This window comes from Emys orbicularis, chromosome 3 (genome assembly GCF_028017835.1).
Source record: "Emys orbicularis isolate rEmyOrb1 chromosome 3, rEmyOrb1.hap1, whole genome shotgun sequence".
Lineage (NCBI taxonomy): Eukaryota > Metazoa > Chordata > Testudines > Emydidae > Emys > Emys orbicularis.
The window spans coordinates 51,480,339-51,496,688 of record NC_088685.1 but is presented as its reverse complement, the minus strand read 5'-3'; the positions used below and the strand labels follow the sequence as shown (position 1 = coordinate 51,496,688).

Below are 16,350 nucleotides of genomic sequence, written 5' to 3'. Positions count from 1 at the left end.
ACCACAGTATTTTCACACAATTCCATACTTCTATTGCACTTAACTCAGCTAATGCAGGTGAACACTTGGTCCAGTGTCTGGTAGATTTTGGGGAACAGATAAGAGCTAGCTGGGGCTGAAGCTAAATCTAGATAAAACCGAGGTAATGTTGGTCAGCTGTGAAAGCATGGGGAAGATATAGCAAGGATGATTTCTCCACCTTTAATTGAATGTTTGCATCTCCCATTTGTGGCTTGTCACAATCTGGGGAAGGGGTAGTCAATTATTTTTTGTCAAGGTCCAAATGTCCTGGTCAAGGTATAGTCAAGATCCAGACTCCAGAGAAGAAAATAATAATAAAAAACCCCAATGATATTGATAATAAGTAAATAGATTTTGGGTCCATTCAAAAGTGTCAGGCCATCCAAATTTGGCCCACAGTCTGCCTATTGACTACCTCTGGGGGGTTATGAAGGATTCTCCACTGCTGCTAGATCATGAAAATTTAGTACCATCCACTCCCAGTTATAAGATTATGATGTTTTCTTCTGAATGCTGAACTGGCTGCTGTGAGCCATAATTTTGTCACCGTGAGGCAGCACCTTAAAGACATTCAAAAATTAAATCTTATGCAGACTTCAGTGGTTCACTTTGTAAGCAGAGTATCTTGCCAACATCACATGAAACCTCTGTGATCTGTACAGGCTTCCTGGTGCTTTCCAGGTGGAGTTTAATGTTTTGGTTGTGACCAATAAAGCTCTAAAAGGCACTTTAAATCTTCCTCTTTCCTCATGTCATACCTCAGTGGAAGCAGTTGTGCTGGATCTCCCTTGATTTAAGGGTCCAGGAGTAGTGTTGCCACAACTCAGTCCAAAATAGCTTGTGGTTAATAACCTTCAGAGCATGATGCCAGGTTCATCTGTTTACTCACCGTGATGAAAAGGGAGGGATTTGACCAGGTTCAGTCTGTGTAGAAGTGAGGAGTTTTATGAGACTTCTGTAGAGGGTTGAAATTTTTTGGCTGTTATGAGGTTAGCTGCTTCTTAATATTTTTGTTAGTGCCCAGGGTGCTGAGGGTTTTGGATAGGTGCCTCATTTTAATATTTTTGTAAATCTAAATGAATAAATAATAAGTATTGGAAAGGTGTAAACACCAAGGAAGTAAAGGCCTGAGGGTGACACAAAGGGACATATTTAGCAGTAGGGGGTGAAATTAAGAAAGGTATCCTGACAGCAAGATCTATTAGGCTGTTGAATAGTGAAATGGTAGAATCCCTACTGCTTGAAATATTTAAAACTAGGTTAGACAAAGCCCTGGAAAATAAGCTGGAAGAAACAATCTTACCCTGGCAAAGGATTGGAATATGCAATCTAATTGTCTTCCATCTCTAATATCTGTGATTGTATGCTCTAAATACAAAAATTATAGGCAATAATATCAATTTCAAGGCTATCTATCATGACTTTCAATAAGTAAAATTCCATTATTTTCACTATTTTGCTTGTCATTCCATGACAATCATAATTTCAAATAGTTTATTTTTAATTAGATCTGACCTTTAAGCAGTTATTCGTCTAAAAGAATGAAAATAATCTTTTTTGTTAAGTTAAATCCTTTCGCATAGCTTTTAAAACTAAGAAGAAATTTCTACACTGGATCTAATGCCTGAGTACAGAAGAAGAGAATATCATACTAGAAATATCTTTTCTAATAATCTATTGTCTTTGTCCATTGGAATGTAATATATGGGTGCTTTCTTCTTTATTCCTGTGCAGTAGATAGCGCCATTTGAAATGTTGTGGTTCCTCTTTCCTCAACTGTGATTAGCAGCAAACAACAATGTGCTATATACTGAATCAGTGTCTTGGAAGAAAACACTAGTTGGATTACTGCTTAAGCACTACATTGGTCGTTATTATAAAATATGATTGATGTCAAATAACTTAATAAACAACTAATATATGAGATATATAATAGGAATATTTGTTTACTATTTTGGAGCTTGCTAAGAAAATCACTTGGACCTCATTAGGTCTGATTTCCTTACACAGGGTTTGAAAATATCTCTTCGGCCCAAATCCTGCAATTGGATCCACCTGGGCAGAGCCCTGCACCCATGCATAGCTCAACTCATTTCAATGGGACCTCACATGGGTTAAGATGGGGGCTTTACTTTGGAGATGTTTTGGAAGAGACATTTCAAGATAAAAAATGAAAGCTTAGGAAAACAATAACTAGGATTTAATGGCAATAGCACTGTGTTAGTGCACAAATCTTTCATCTTCAGAGATCTGCCTTATGGTTCAGCCTGGTACCTAGGCACCATGAGTAACTTTAAACATCTGAGTAGTCCAGTGGGCTTCAATGGAACAACTTACATGTTTAAAGTTATTCACCTACTTAAGTATTTGGCTGAATCAGGGCCTAATATCCAGTTTATGTGCTGAGTGAAAATGTTTAATCATCTCATGATAATCTCAATTTTTCACTTTGCAAAAACAGCCATACATTTTGCCATAATTCAGCCTGCTTGATAATTTCTGCTCAACTTTGACCTAGAGCTGGAAGGGCTGAAGTAAGGAAGCTGGCTGAACTGGGTGTGATAGACTGCACATCACCAGCACACACAGTGCCTAGATCAATGCCATTAGTTCACGGACACTACATTCATTCACAGCTTTGACAGAAGAAACCCTTACATTTGCATGTGTTTTCTTGGTAGATTTTTCAAATTTAACCTCTCATAACATAGTTCTGGATAAAACACAGTTTTTATATGGTTTCATCTGTTACACATAAATTGTTTCAATAAACTGCTCCTATTGCATGTATCTGAAAATAACACGAAAGAGACTACATATCTGCTGATCCAGGAACAGTAGTAAAGCAAGAAACTTCTCTTTTTGCAACATCTTCTTCTAAAAAGTGCTTTGAAACCTCTTCAAAAGAAAAAAAAAATCAGCCTTAAGATTTAAGAGATTAGATTTTACATAAGTAATGTTGGTATGATGTATAAGCAGGTATATAAACAGTAAGGAACATCTTGGTATCTCAACAGTCAAGTAATTCATAGCTGGATATCATTTGCATATCAACAGCAATAACACTGATATTTCAATATAATTACAGATATAAAGATTCTGCCCAAAGCACAGAACATAAAGGAGAGATGCTCAAGAATGTCAATGGCCATTGAGTTATACAGTATTGAGTGGTCCAACACTAACAATGATAAAGAATATCAATAATTGGAGTTAGACTTATGTACTTTCAATACTGTAGGCTCCATTCTGCGAAGATTCTGAAAACTTGATTGAAAGTTTTCAGTTAAACACAAAGCAAGTGTGCATGATGCTGTCAATCACATTTTGAGCACTTTTTGTTCCGTTTGATTAAAAAAGAGCATAAAAACTAGATGAAAATTTGAAAGAAAAGTTGGTACTAGATTTGTTTTTTCACTATTTGTAGGAGGATAGCTTACTGACACTAACTTGCTGGTAGAATTATATTCTTCACCCACTTGCCAGACCATTTCACTCTTCAAATCCTGTCCATTAGTGATACATTTCCCATAGGATCAAATTTAAACTTCTCATTCATGTCCTCAAGGCCTTACATACAGCCTACATATTGCATTTTATGTCTTATGGTGTTTATCCAGATTCCCCCCTTCACCAACTAGTTTGTATGTTCCACCAATGACGGCAAATACATCGTCCTGTTCATTTCTTCTCCCACTTTATCTCTGTGCCTTCTTCCTTACTGCTCTTATTCATGGATTGGCTTCCCCTACTGCATTGTGCCATCTCATCCTCCTAAATCCCTGCTAAAGATTCACCTCTTCAACAGGCAATCAATTGCCTTATCTGCCTCAACATTATTAAGAGGATGCAGTAAAGAAAGTCAGAGGAAGAAAATATTCTAAATTATCTTCCCTCTACATTTCCCCATCTCATGTTATCTGTGTCTGACTTTTAGGATGCAAGATCCTTGGAAGAGAGATTGTTTTTACTGGTATCCGGTACAGCTCTACACTCCTACTGAATAATGTAATACTGGTACCATGTAGCTTTGGTGATGCTACAGCAAAAAATTGGCATTTAAATAAAACAACAGATTTACTTTTTCTGTGAATGGAAATAACTACGGCTAGCAAGTATTCCTTCCACAGCAAAATGAGGACTATCTCTAATGTACACTGTTGGTTTTAATCCCTATCATATCTTATATATCTGCCTCCAAAAACGGTAAATAGTGAAGTTGTTGGGAATCTGATGTTTCCATAACAGGAGCTGTATGATCAACAGATTGAGCTGACACAAAATCTGTCCACGGAGCAGAAAGATTATTCATACCGAAGATAGAAAAAATCATTACAAATATCTTCTGAGGATTTTAAAAGACTGACAACTGGTCTATCTGGGTTTAGCAATTTATTGCTGGTGTTACAGAGTTGCAGGACAGCTATTCACTGTAGTAACAATCACTGAAAAATTAACCACTTCAGCCTTAACTAAAGCTTTGTAATAATCCAGCAAGTGAAATTTCCAGGCCTTGATAAATGACACTTATTTGGCTTCTAGGAACTCCCCTTTTTACCTTCCCAACACTGAAAATGGGGCATTAATATTAAAAGATTGCCCATGTCACAGTTCGTAAATATGCTTAAGATACTATGAAAGAATTTAGCTGGTCACTCTAGAAAATCCAAAAGTACATTTAAATCAAACTTTGCTTGTAGCACTCTATGTTACATTACTGATTGTGGAATTAAGGCAGATTAAATATACCTTGGCTAAATTCAAAATAATGCGCATCAGCAAACACATTCTTAATTCATTCTATAAAGTAGTTGAGGCTCTGAACTTGTAGGACTCTCTGAAGGAAAGACTTATGAGAGCCATGGATAACTGGGAAGAGACCTGCCCATGTATAGCAGCAATTAAAAAGGCGAGTGGTTAAAATATATGTAACTGGAGATTAAACCAATAGCAAATATTAAAGATTACACATAATAATAATATTATTATTATATTATATAATAATATTATAGACTAGTGGTACAGTTTCACCTATGTACTGTTTTGGTTGCCTCAGCTAGAAAAAAAAGTCACCAAAAATTGTGTGTGATAGATTGTGTGCACTCACACACACAACTCAAAGATTATAAAAGTGCAGAGAAAGACATAGCAGGAGTTTACATTTTAAAAAGAGAGATTGAAATTTTAGACTGGAAATGAGAGTAGTAGGAAGGGACTTGTTAAAAGTGCTGAAAATGCTATAAGATACAGCAGAAATAGCTGATTCTTTTTTAATCCGGAAGCATGGCTGGGTATGTCAACACTACAAAATTAGTTTGATTTCTATAAATCGATTTTATACAGTCGATTGCGTATGTCCACACTAAGCGCATTAAGTCAGCGGAGTGTGTCCTCACTACCGTGGCTAGCATCGACTTACGGAGCGGTGAACTGTGGGTACCTATCCCACAGTTCCCGCAGTCGCCGCCACCCATTGGAATTCTGGGTAAGCTCCCAATGCCTGATGGGGCAAAAACATTGTTGCGGGTGGTTTGGGGTACATGTCGTCAGTCGCCCCTCCCTCCATGAAAACAATGGCAGATAATCGTTTTGTGCCTTTTTTCCTGGATTACCCATGCAGACATCATGGCAAGCATGGAGCCCGCTTAGCTCACCATCACTGCTGCTGTTGCATCAGAGAAGCTTTGAAAACCAGTTTCATGACTGGCCAGGCTTCGGTGTGACAGTTGTGTGTGTTTCTCCTTGATGCAAACCCACCCCCTTTGTTGATTTTAATTCCCTGTAAGCCAACCACCCTCCCCCCTTCGAAATAAAGTAACTATTGTTTTGAAACCATGCATTCTTTCTTTATTAATTAAAAAAAAATGAGATAACGGACAAGGTAGGGGTGGGGGAGAAGGGAAGGACAAGGCTACATTGCTTATTGTAGCCACACTAAAAATCAAACTGTTTGAATGACAGCCTTCTGTTGCTTGGGCCATCCTCTAGAGTGGAGTGGCTGGGTGTCCAGAGCCTCCCCGCCCGCGTTCTTGAGCGTCTGGGTGAGGAGGCTATGGAACATGGGGAGGATGGTAGGCGGTTATACAGTGGATGCAGCGAGGGTCTGTGCTCTTGTTGGCTTTCCTGCAGCTCCAACAGATGCTTGATCATGTCCGTTTGCTCCCCCATTAGCCTCAGCATCGCATCCTGCCTCCGCCCTTCATGCTCACTTAATTCTTTCCTGGCCTCTGCCACTGAATTAAGCTGTGCTCTATCAGTGTGGGAGGACTGCATGAGCTCGGAAAACATGTCATCACGAGTGCGTTTTTTTCGCCTTCTAATCTGCGATAACCTCAGGGACGGAGATGATGGGGGAGTGTAGAAACATTCTAAGCTCTACGATTCTGGGGGGACTGTATGGTCACCTGTGCTGCTGAGTTCGCCACACTGACCAAACAGGAAATGAAATTCAAAAGTTCCTGGGGCTTTTTCTGTGTACCTGTCTAGTGCATCAGAGTTCAAAGTGCTGTCCAGAGCGGTCACAATGGAGCACTCTGGGATAGCTCCCAGAGGCCAATACCGTTGATTTGCATCCGCACTACCCCAAATTCAACCCAGCAAATGCTACTCCCCTTGCCAGGGAGGAGTACAGAAGTCGATTTTAAGAGCCCTTTAGGTCGACGGAACGGGGTTGGTTGTGTGGACGCATTCATTTTTAAATCGACCTAACGCGGCTAAATTCGACCTAACTCTATAGTGTAGACCAGGCCTAAGAGTTCAAGTTTTCTAAACTGTCTTTCCATACCCTTCACATACTGTTCTTTTAAAAACAGCATGCAAACCTCTTCTTACTCATGAATGACAACAGCTTCCCCTTGCCAGAGTGTTGAATCCAAAATTTACGGAGAGTTCTTACATTCTTCCAAAGATGTCTCGTCATTCATCTCCCCTTTTTATATTTTAGCTCAGTACACACACACACACACAAGTATTTTATAGAAAATTACATTCTGGTACACCAGTTTGTAATTTCAATGTTAGCCCTTTTTGAGGTTTTGTTTTCTCCCAGTATTTGGACATATTCTTCTCAGCGGTATGGTATATCATGGATCAACTAAAACCTAGTACAATGAAGATTCTGTTAATAGGACAAAATGTCTTTGGGAGGTAGCCCTTACTTATGGTATGTATTTCTAAGTCACCTACCACCTTGTTATCTAAGTGCCCCGGACTCCAACTCTTAGAATTATTCTTTAAAGGTGATATGAGGCCACAACTTATTACTCTGATTTTGCAATTCTTACATGGTCTTCCAATTTTTATGTGTATCCATATTTTATGCTTATTATCTTTTTTGTTTTTAAAGTACTTATGGGTATAGATCCACTATACTTAGTTGTTAAGTTTGATTATTCCCAGTTACTAAATTCATGTGTTGTATTGAGAATCTTCAAAGACATTTGTGTGTGTGTTTGGAGATGGGGAAAGGTTTGGTAAGTAAAATGTTATTACTCTGTTTCTTTAGATTCATCTGCATTTTCTCATCCTCCTCCTTAGAATTCACTAAATGCAACAGATTTTTATTTAAATCTCTGAATTATATCAACTCATGATCCATTTCCTTTTCAAAGTCATTAATAACTACAAATAACATTGCTAGTCCCAATACAATCCCAGAAGTGTATTTCTGTTCTCATCTTTGCATATGTATCCATATCTGTCTATATATTCCTGATCACTGTAGTGTCAGAGCACATCCTAGTACAGGTCTGTCGCATCTTACGCGCATTTAACATGCGCGAATTCAGCTTTACGCGGTTGGCAAAAACAAAACAAAAAAAAAACAAAAAGAGAAAAATAACAATTTAAATACTGTTCCTGTAGTGCGGGCGATTCCACCCGCCATTACACTCAATGTAATTTTGACTATACGCGGTTTTCGCTTTACGCGCTGACCGCGGAACGTAACCCCAGCATAAGATGAGACAGATCTGTATTTTAACAAATGAAAATGTTTTCTCTTCCCTGTCTCCAAAAAGGAAGTTTAGACTTAATGAGTGAATCTCTGAGAATGAGGGTACTATTGTAGGGAAGCCGGGGCGAAGAGGTGGCTATTATAGTTGGTTCTGAATATGGTGAAGTTTGTGGTCATGTTTATTCCTTAGCTGTGGTCCAGTTCATGTGAAAGTTATTTTTCCCACAGTCACAAGCCTACCCCTACCAGACGATAGCATCATCTTTCCAGTGGAATAAGAGAGCCTGATCATGGAGGGAGGGAAGGATGGTTTCTCAGGCAACCAGAACTAGTCCTATGGAGATCCTTGAAAATCAAACCTAATCAAAAGCCTTTTGGAATTCTAAGAAAACTATGTCTATTGGGTCCTCCTTATCAGCAATTTCATTAACATTTTCAAAGAATTCTAATGGTTTAGGGAAGGACTTTTTTGCTTTATAGAAGCCATGCAGTTTGACCCTATCAGTTTATAGATATCATGCAGGTGTTTTAATACTTTGTGATTATACCAGAGGATAAATGTTCAGCTAGTATAAATTGACTTACCCCGATCTGGCTCAGTGTCTCCTTGTATGGGAAGTATTCCACCTGACAATCACACACATCAATTAAAATCGTTTGTGAGAACTTATATAGGCAACAGAAGTGTGAAAGGTATTTTCTGAAAGAAATGTTGGTTAAATTAATAGAATTATATATATTATAGATAAAACAAATTAAGTATCTGATCCAAATTCCACTGAAATCTGTTTCATGTACCACGTACTGGGTAATCACATGAAAGGACTCCATGCTTGTAAAACTAAACTAGCTCTTTATTAAGAGAACTATTTACAGAGATGTTGCAAGTGCAGCTAACATCCCAACCAGGTGCATCCACACTGGCTCTCTGGTGCCTTCTTCAAACTTTTCCCTCCTGCAACCTGTGTTCCTGCCTCCAAGATACATGCAGGCTGCTACAAAATCAAAGAGAATCTTTCTGCTGACTTCAATGGGCTTTGGAAATCCCCTAAGTCATTTACTCTATTGCCCTAATAATGCAGGCTTATGTTTTACAGTATATATATATCTCATGGTGCTTTGTCCTGTTTAGTTTAATGTATCTTCGAGTTCTAGAAGCTAGAAATTATTACATTATACTTAATTATTTGAAATTGTGCTAATAATGTGTTACACGTGTGTTAATAAGTGAGAATTCACTTCCAAAAAAATAGCATGAGATAGAGAGAGAATCTTGAACCAGAAATATTATTTTTGAATTGTTTGAGCTTTACACGTTTTATTCTCCAGTTGTTCTATTTGAACCATCTGCACCATATTGATATACTCTGAGCCTTTAGGGAGACTGTTCAAATCTGTAACTTGAACTTACAGAAGTGTCAAGTATTAACAACTGTTCTTTGTTCTACTGCTGCTGAGCATTGATCCACCTGAGGCATTAATGTAAGATAATTTGTTCCCTTACCTTTCCTCTAATACAGTGGGCAAGTGCACTGAGATGCTTTCCTTTATCTATTCTATTTTATATAGGTTCTTATACTGCCCTCATCACTGTAGTATCTCAGTGTCTTCTGTAATGCATTAAGCAATGTGACTAATGTCTGTCACATGTGGTTCATTCTTTCTCTCATCCTCTTCTCAGAGGGAGAATTGTGGGTGCAATGTAATGTTTTGTTTTGATCGGTTTTCATATTATTTATTTATTTATTTATTTTGCAGGGGGCATTTAAATGTACATGTTGCTCTGTGTTTATATTAGAAAAAGCGGGTTGAAAAACAGTGTGCCTTGCACTTGAAGTGCAAGGTGGTGAGGTTTGTTATAGTATCTAATTGCTGTGAGTTTGTTCCATAGTCTTGTATCTTCACATTTACAAAATGATAAATCTTCTCCAAAGTATGTCTTGTGAGGTATCATAGGGAAGGTGATCGCCTGCCGAATATTAGTGTCCCATTAAAATGTGTCTATCAGCACTGTCCATGGAGCTCTGAGAGTTTGCTGTATGTTTGTTACATGCTGTAAAGCTGGAAAACGCCCACAGACGAGCTCCCCAGAGACAATGGCACCTGCACACCAGCTAGGTGCTAAGTGGCCATTAATTTCTTTGCCGGCCATTCTCCAGCTGTGGAGCTGGGAACAAGAGAGTTACAATTCACCGGAAGGATGGCTGGACGTTCACTTAGGCCACAGACTGATTGTTGCCTGCCCCCCGGCTGGGGGGCAAACCTCAAAGAGGAGAGTGGTCCAAAAGCACAAGGGAGAATTGCCTCCATTTTTATCTCTCCTCTCCCATCTTTGCAGAAGGCAACAAGATGGCTTGAAAGGGAACAGGGGCCTTGGAGTGGGGAGGGCGGACCAAGGCTGGTAGGAAATCCAGGCTGGGTACTAAGAATTGTGAACTGCCTGCAACAGCGGGTGGGGTGGGAAATCCTGTTTTCTTCACATCTTCCTTAGTTTGGTAAAATTTAGGATTTAAAATACATGTTTTAATTTTATAGTTGTTTTATAGTTTCTTACCTTTTACATCTTTCTCCTTTGTAATCCCTGAAAACCCCCTTGCTCCAGTTACTAAACTGGTTTTAGTGTTTTGTCTGGACCTGTGTGTTTTCATTGAAGTATTTGGGGGATTTGACTGGAGAGAACAAGGGGACAATTTCCTGGTGCAAGTGCTGGAGGAACCAACTAGGGGCAGAGCTTTTCTTGACCTGCTGCTCACAAACAGGGAAGAATTAGTAGGGGAAGCAAAAGTGGATGGGAACCTGGGAGGCAGTGACCATGAGATGGTCGAGTTCAGGATCCTGACACAAGGAAGAAAGGAGAGCAGCAGAATATGGACCCTGGACTTCAGAAAAGCAGACTTTGACTCCCTCAGGGAACTGATGGGCAGGATCCCCTGGGAAAATAACATGAAGGGCAAAGGGGTCCAGGAGAGCTGGCCGTATTTTAAAGAATCCTTATTGCGGTTGCAGGAACAAACCATCCCGATGTGTAGAAAGAATTGTAAATATGGCAGGCGACCAGCTTGGCTTAACAGTGAAATCCTTGCTGACCTTAAACGCAAAAAAGAAGCTTACAAGAAGTGGAAGATTGGACAAATAACCAGGGAGGAGTATAAAAATTTCGCTCAGGCATGCAGGAGTGAAATCAGGAAGGCCAAATCGCACTTGGAGTTGCAGCTAGCAAGAGATGTTAAGAGTAACAAGAAGGGTTTCTTCAGGTATGTTAGCAACAAAAAGAAAGTCAAGGAAAGTGTGGGCCCCTTACTGAATGAGGGAGGCAACCTAGTGACAGAGGATGTGAAAAAAGCTAATGTACTCAATGCTTTTTTTGCCTCTGTCTTCACAAACAAGGTCAGCTCCCAGACTGCTGCACTGGGCAGCACAGTATGGGGAGGAGGTGACCAGCCCTCCGTGGAGAAAGAAGTGGTTCAGGACTATTTAGAAAAACTGGATGAGCACAAATCCATGTGGCCGGATGCGCTGCATTCGAGGGTGCTAAAGGAGTTGGCAGATGTGATTGCGGAGCCATTGGCCATCATCTTTGAAAACTCATGGCGATCGGGGGAGGTCCCGGATGACTGGAAAAAGGCTAATGTAGTGCCCATCTTTAAAAAAGGGAAGAAGGAGGATCCGGGGAACTACAGGCCAGTCAGCCTCACCTCAGTCCCTGGAAAAATCATGGAGCAGGTCCTCAAGGAATCAATTATGAAAGTGATCAGGAACAGTCAGCATGGATTCACCAAGGGGAAGTCGTGCCTGACTAACCTAATTGCCTTCTATGATGAGATAACTGGCTCTGTGGATGAGGGGAAAGCAGTGGATGTGTTATTCCTTGACTTTAGGAAAGCTTTTGATACGGTCTCCCACAGTATTCTTGCCACCAAGTTAAAGAAGTATGGGCTGGATGAATGGACTGTAAGGTGGATAGAAATATGGCTAGATCGTCGGGCTCAACGGGTAGTGATCAACGGCACCATGTCTAGTTGGCAGCAGGTTTCAAGCGGAGTGCCCCAAGGGTCGGTCCTGGGGCCAGTTTTGTTTAATATCTTTATTAATGATCTGGAGGATGGTGTGGACTGCACCCTCAGCAAGTTTGCAGATGACACTAAACTGGGAGGCGTGGTAGATACCCTGGAGGGTAGGGATCGGATACAGAGGGACCTAGACAAATTAGTGGATTGGGCCAAAAAAACAGGATGAGGTTCAACAAGGACAAGTGCAGAGTCCTGCACTTAGGACGGAAGAATCCTATGCACTGCTACAGACTAGGGACCAAATGGCTAGGTAGCAGTTCTGCAGAAAAGGACCTAGGGGTCACAGTGGACGAGAAGCTGGATATGAGTCAACAGTGTGCTCTTATTGCCAAGAAGGCTAACGGCATTTTGGGCTGTATAAGTAGGGGCATTGCCTGCAGATCGAGGAACGTGATTGTTCCCCTTTATTCGACATTGGTGAGGCCTCATCTGGAGTACTGTGTCCAGTTTTGGGCCCCACACTACAAGAAGGATGTCGAAATATTGGAAAGAGTCCAGCGGAGGGCAACAAAAATGATTAGGGGTCTGGAGCACATGACTTATGAGGAGAGGCTGAGGGAACTGGGATTGTTTAGTCTCCAGAAGAGAAGGATGAGGGGGAATTTGATAGCTGCTTTCAACTACCTGAAGGGGGGTTCCAAAGAGGATGGAGCTCGGCTGTTCTCAGTGGTGGCAGATGACAGAACAAGGAGCAATGGTCTCAAGTTGCAGTGGGGGAGGTCTAGGTTGGATATTAGGAAACACTATTTCACTAGGAGGGTGGTGAAGCACTGGAATGCGTTACCTAGGGAGGTGGTGGAATCTCCTTCCTTGGAGGTTTTTAAGGCCTGGCTTGACAAAGCCCTGGCTGGGATGATTTAGTTGGGAATTGGTCCTGCTTTGAGCAGGGGGTTGGACTAGATGACCTCCTGAGGTCCCTTCCAACCCTGATATTCTATGATTCTATGATTCTATCTTCCCCTGAGAAAATTCAATATCCTGAACAGACAAGCTTCACCCTTACTGTAGAAACTTCTGAGAAGTAGAGTTGTCAGCCAGAGTCTTCAATCTCAGAGTTTTAGGTGATCTTTTAGATATGCTTGTCCAGACCACTGGGCATCTAAAGGTGAGAGGACCAAGACCTTGAACTTGACTCAATATTCTATGGGAAGACAGAGTGGAGAGCAGAGGACAGGTTTGATTTACTTGTTGTAGTCTGTTATTCTGAGAAGACTCTTTGCAGCTTCTTCCTTCAAAGTGATTAATTGAAATCAAGAGGATAACTAATAAGGTTCCAATATAAAATAATCTTCCCCTAGTTAATCCAGTCCCTTCTTTTCATGTCTAGCTGTGGGTGTAGGAACTTTTTCTCTATGCCTAGAAAAAGTTTCTTGTTTTTTTAACCAAAAATCTCCAGTTATTTTGTTATAGTTTAGAAATTTTAGGTAAAGATTGAAAGCGTTTAGGTAGGTACAGGAATTTTAAATTCTTTCTATGCTGTTACACCATTTAGGTTCCCACATTTTCTCTAGTTAAGTTCCAGGCCATCATAACTACTCCAAACGGCCAGACTTCAGTAGCGTGTTTCATATCTTTTCCATATTCCAGGAGTTGGCTGAACATGTGTGCTACCTCGAGGAACACCATTACCTAGGAATCACTGTTCATGCTTGGTTTCTAGCCTTCTTCATGACTAAGGTCCTATAGGTCAGCACCTCAGAATCATCTCCTGGTCAGAGCCCCATATCTGTCCAAGGACAGATTAGGTTTTCATTTGTTTCAAAGCCCTTACAAATGAGGAAACAGAAGCTTTCATTGCCAGGAGCAGCCTTTTCATCTGCCTCCAAGTTGGCGGAACATTTTGATTCTGATTCCTGGGCTGCTTCAGTGCCACAAGTCATTCTGCATTTTTGTCTGTCAATGCTTGAATACCTTCACTGTAGGGACTCCAGTGGTGACCCTCCCAGGCAGGAACCAGCTGGCCCTGCAGTTGCAGGTTCTTTGGTTCTGGAGTCTGTCAGAGCACTAAGAAGTCCTCTTGATTAGCAGACTGTTGCTACTGAGCTTATTCTCTCATATCTGGGGCTTGCCCAGGCCCAATGTTTGTGGAAGCCTCCATTATGTGGTCCTTTGCCCTCAAGCATAAGGGTAAGAGGAAGTAGAACTCAGAGAAGGTCTCTGTAAGAGGGGACTCACTGCTGTCCTAAAAGAGAAATAAGAATCATTGCCATGATTCTAGGTTGATCTTGATTCTGGCTTTCTTGGTTCTTAAGGAGCTTCTGGCCCTTCCAGTGATATCAATCCTTCTGATTCCACAAGGTTCTCCCTGCTTTGGTGACTGTGCAAGTCCCTCAGTGTTGACTGTGGTGTATTGAGGGTTGTGGAGCAGGTTTCCTAGTTACGCTTGCAGGCAAGCGGTCTCTGTAGGAAAGTGTGCGATCAGAATCAGTAATGAAAGAGCCAGCTTAATGTGAGGTAGGGTGAGTTGAGTTTCATTGACTTAGGGAGCAGCCAGTTTTCTCTCTGTGTGTTTTGGGTTCTTGAGTGTTATCATTCTGAATTCTAAAAAATAAAGTAGTGTGACATTGCAACCATCCAGCAAGGGTATTTATGTTTTTATCTAATTTCTCTGTGTGTAGGCTGTGAACGTAACATTGATGAACTAACATCGTCTATATGGTACGTGTGACGGGGTTCGACTCGCCACTGCCCCCTGCCAGTCGCTCCGGGAATTAGCTCTTGACCAATCCGGGGTGTCCTTGCTGTGTGGTAGCTCTCCCATTGTCTCTGTTCTCCTGCTCTGGGACCCGCGTTGCTCTCTGCTCGGCGGCGTCCTCCTCAGGACAGTCTCCATCTGCCTTAGGACATTGCCCTCCGGCGGTGCCCACTACTCTGGTCTCACCCCCTTCCGGGGGGTCGTTGTTAACAGCAGTCCCTCTGTTTGTCCCTGTCTCGGTGGCCAACCACAACCCTAGAGTCTAGCCCTCGTCTCAGGGGCCCGTTGCGGCCTGTCTTCGCCCCTCTCCTTAGTGGCCTGGGCAATGCAAAAGGGGAAGGGGGGGAGGCCCAGGCCCACCCACTACTCTGGGTCCCGACCCAGGGACCCTCTAGCAGCAGCCTCTCTCTGTCCTCCTTCTCTCCCCTCTCTTCTGCCTAATTTCCCTGAGCCACTTCCCCTTTGACCCTATGCACCTTCTCTACCCCTTCTAGCAAGGGCCGCAGCCTGGCAGGTATCTGGACCTGAGCTCCACTCTGCTCCCCCAAGCCTGCCCAGCACTGCTCTGTCCAAGGTGCTGCTCCTTAGCTCAGGAGCCAGTCCTTAACCCTCTCTAGTCAGGGAGTGACCGACTTCTCTGCTAGGCAGCCTTTATACAGGACCTACCCCGGCCCTGATTGGCTGCCTCTTTCCCTGCCCTGATTGGCTCTCCCCAGGCCTTCTCTGATTGGCTGCTGGTCTGCGCAGCCTCTCAGGCCTGGTTCAGCCCTTTTTCTCAGGAGGTGGGGCACTGCCCCACCACAGTACCCATTGCTCAACAGAGGGATCCAATGAAGGTCTCCTTCTGGTCTAGAAGATGTATCTGAGTCATCTGATTCTGTGTTCTGGGGATGCCTGGTTCAGCATTACGACCACCAAGACAGATCAGAAGTTTACCTAGACAGTTCACAGGACTAGGGAACTGCATCTTTGGCGGTTCACATTCTTCACTAGAAGCCAATGCTTAGTTTTTGAGCTCTCTGGGGTAATTTTACGTAGTTGGTGTTATACCAGACCATTAATACCCCAGGTTTCATTCCAAAACTTCATTCTTACCTTAGGAAATTTAGTTCTATAACCTGGATATTAGGAAAGTGCAGAGTTCTCTTTTTATTTGAATAATACTAAGATATTTAGGAAGTCACCAAAACTTTTTGTATCTATTAGAGATCAGAGTAAATGAAATACTATTTCCATGCAGAGCCATTCAAAATGAATTGTACATACTGAAACACATTACACTTTGGCTAGCCTATTCATACTGGAAGGTCTTAGGGCTCATTCTACTAAAACTATGGTGTCTTTGATGGTTTATCCCCAGTAAGGTTGCCATTATAGAAATCTGCATGGTTACTATCTAGTGCTCTATATACACCTTCATCAGGGCTCGCCCTCTCTTTACTTGATATCTACATCTGACAATCAATTTGAGAGTGCAGTTCTAAATTAATTACAACTCATCAGCCCAAATTCCTGGAGTCAAGGTGTTGTACTGATAGCTAGAATCCCACATAAGAAAAAGAATATGCAGTCAATTCCTAGTAAATGTAGTTGTTTGAAAGTGTTGGTTC

The 16,350-nt window shown here is 41.6% G+C and overlaps 1 protein-coding gene across 1 annotated transcript in view; it reads left to right on the top strand.

Moving 5' to 3' along the window:
• The window catches only part of KHDRBS2 (KH RNA binding domain containing, signal transduction associated 2), a 580,284-nt gene that overhangs the window by 513,135 nt on the left and 50,799 nt on the right, over positions 1–16,350 (top strand). The window lies entirely within an intron of this gene.